Here is a 3,179-nt window from a genome sequence, read left to right as displayed (position 1 = left end):
TCGGACCGATTACGCGCGACTCGTACCACTGTTGTAGGTCCGTTGTAATAAACAGTTCATAGTTTTTTGTATTTATGCTTTTATTCGCACGTTTATCACCCACCACAAACTCCCCGTTGAACGCGGTATTCACCTTTACACAATTATAGCGCTTGATAGCGTCTCGCACGTGCTCGACCACTACATCGCGAGCGTCCTCGAGAAATTTCCGCGGCTCGATGTACTCCACGTTAATCACCACACCGGTAAGCACACGGTTGTCAAACACGGTGTCGATCTCGCGCCACGACAGTTGCGCTCTCGAAGAAGGTCCGACACTCGCGTAATCATCGCCACCACCACCGAAATGTACGAATCGTCGTTCCAGTTGTTTTTTTACTCCCTCGAGTCGCGCGATTTGCGCCACCAGATCTTGATCCATGTTGTCGCACTAACGTCTTTTTCACAAAAGTCTGATGCAATCCACATACACTTTATGCTGTACAAATTGGGCACATATTACATGAGAAAACAATATACAGTCGCGCATCACATCTTGTACAGTTGTTAGACTGTATCGCGTTTATCTAACCCAGGAGCTCTTACGGGAGCGCGGGGCGAGGGGGGGCTCGGTTGCGGGCGCGGGGATATGGAAAAGGGAAGGGAGGGGATATTTTTGAACGTGTCTGCGCACAAAATATTATCTTTATGACCCTTGACCATGTTTTCTCTTTTGAAATGTGGGATTATAAGCTTAGCTAATATATATTTTTACCCCCTCTTTGTCTTTTTCGACCCAGACCCTTGACCATGTTTTCTCTTATCACCTAAGTATGACAGTTTGAAAGAAAACTGGTTCCCCCCCTCTTTCCAATACCGTTTAGAGGGGATGAAAGGATTTAAAATCTATCCACGCATCAAGACGAACCGTAATATTTCTCCTTCTCTCGACGTGTCCAAACGAGTCTCGACGTGTCCAAACAAGTCTCGACATGTCCATACCAACGTTTGTGGACCTGCAAGGTTCTATCGTTGGCAGAAACTTTTATGTAAAAGAGTTTGCCTCTCTCAGAGAAGGATGTGTTCTCTCTCACTACATTTTCACATGTCCCGTACCATGGAAATGCCTCACCAAAACGGAGCAACACCAAACATCCTGGTTGATTTCAAATCGTCACGGAGTACGATGGGAAGACGGAGTGATTCCATACAGCAGAGCTCGAAGTTTAATTACAGCAGCTGTGGTTGGTACGGAGGAGGAAGAGGTGGAGGATGAAGATGACTGTGATGGCGAGACGAGATTTTCTCTCGTATATGTTAAGGGATTTGAAAAACGAGAATGGCTGCGGAGGTTACTCCTGGACGATGCGCGAGAAAATGTTTATATCGAAACTATCGACGCACACTACGAAGACATACAATCTCTAAATAAGTTGGACGTTGCGCACACTGTGCGTTGCCATAGACATGAAGCGAATTGTGCTTTACAAAATGTTTTTAAACTTTACAATTGGTGGTCCAAGCATGAGAAATAAATATGTAACAACTTATGTTTTTTTTACAAAATAAATATATTTCTATCAATATTGCATTAATTTCTTTTTCCACACGTATCCTATACTTCTTTCCGTTTGTGCACTCTCCCTTCCACAGCATATTTTTAAATTTATTCATATCTCGATCTTATACTCGTATGTATGGGTAGGAAGCAGAAGAAAAATGTTAGTGGATGAAAATTTTATTTATTATACAATTATTAATTTTTTTCGTTCCTCACCTCGTTTTAAGGTTTCAGCAATAAGTTCATCTACAGCATAAACTATTAATTCACAATCTATGACAGAAGTTTTATAATATACCTCGTACAGTATACCAATTGCATTATCTCTTTCGGCACTGGTCATATTACTTTGCAAACAACACACAAATTGATCGAAGCTTTCGTTTACAGCTTCTATATCCTCCGACAGTTTGCGATATACATGTTCTACACAATGTTCGAGTTTGAGTAAAAATAATACAGTTGACATGTTCATGTACATGCAAGTGTCATCTAACGTTAATTTTACAACTTTTTATTGTACATTCTAACAAGTTCTAAAACTAAATTGTCAATCTGTACCGATGATGCGTCTGTTGACTTGAAGAGCTGCTCTATTTCGGAACGTTTCTTGTTAAATTCCATCCACGTTGAATAATCCAACACTATTATTTCCACGATTGTCGCCGAGAATGAATTCCACATAGGATGCATCAGGTACCACGCAGATTCCAACATCCAAGTATTTGTACGCAGTAGATGTCAGGGCAAATCTCCTGCTCATGATACGAGGCGTGCAACGAGGTTTATCAAAACTGAAAGAATACATAAAGTAAAATAAATACAAGTAAATCACGAAAAGTATGAACAAATATACAATAATTTTAGGGTACTTATGCATCATGCTGTTTCTTGCACGAAACAGTTTCATGTCGAGAAACGGATGGTGTATAACTTTGAGGAACGGATGGCGTATAACTGCTTCGAGGAACATACGGCGTGTAACGCCGATTGCTAAAACTGTTTGAAAAATACAATTAAATGTTGAAAAATGTTTGCAATATATATGCAATATATAACTTTACGGTACTTACGCGTTACACTGTTTCTTGGACGACATATCCAGAGGAACGTAATGATTCATTCTTCTAACACTGTACTGGAAACACCGGAGAAATCGACTCACTTCGACGGCGACTCACTTCGACGGCGACGACTGAAACTCTGAGGGTGTCTTTACTAGTTGAAGTCCCAGGAAAATTTTTAACTTACCCCATCCTTAATCCTACATCTTCCCCCGCCCACTCATATAGAATAAGATAGAATGCGATAGAAAATATATTGTTAGTTACATTTAAAAATATAAATAAAACATTGTTCCAAGAATAAATTATTTTTTCGTCACACTCTTTTCCCTCTTATGTGCGCTAATACGATAGAAAATACAGAGAAATCGTTGACATTTTCTAAAATATTTGTCAGTTACATCTACAAACTACAATTCTATATCTCCAACAGAGTTTCTTCCCCAACCAGTAAAGAATTTTAATCCTCCACTAATCTGTTTACTCTGTAGAAAATCTGCCGCAGCGTCGGGCCCAGTCTCCCATATCCCCTCCCTTCCCCATATCCTCTCCCAAAAAGTGGTCCAGAACTCTCA

Source organism: Vollenhovia emeryi, unplaced genomic scaffold (genome assembly GCF_000949405.1).
Source record: "Vollenhovia emeryi isolate VEMERY1.0 unplaced genomic scaffold, V.emery_V1.0 DF939595.1, whole genome shotgun sequence".
NCBI classification, from domain to species: Eukaryota; Metazoa; Arthropoda; class Insecta; order Hymenoptera; family Formicidae; genus Vollenhovia; species Vollenhovia emeryi.
Note: the sequence above shows the minus strand (reverse complement) of the source record.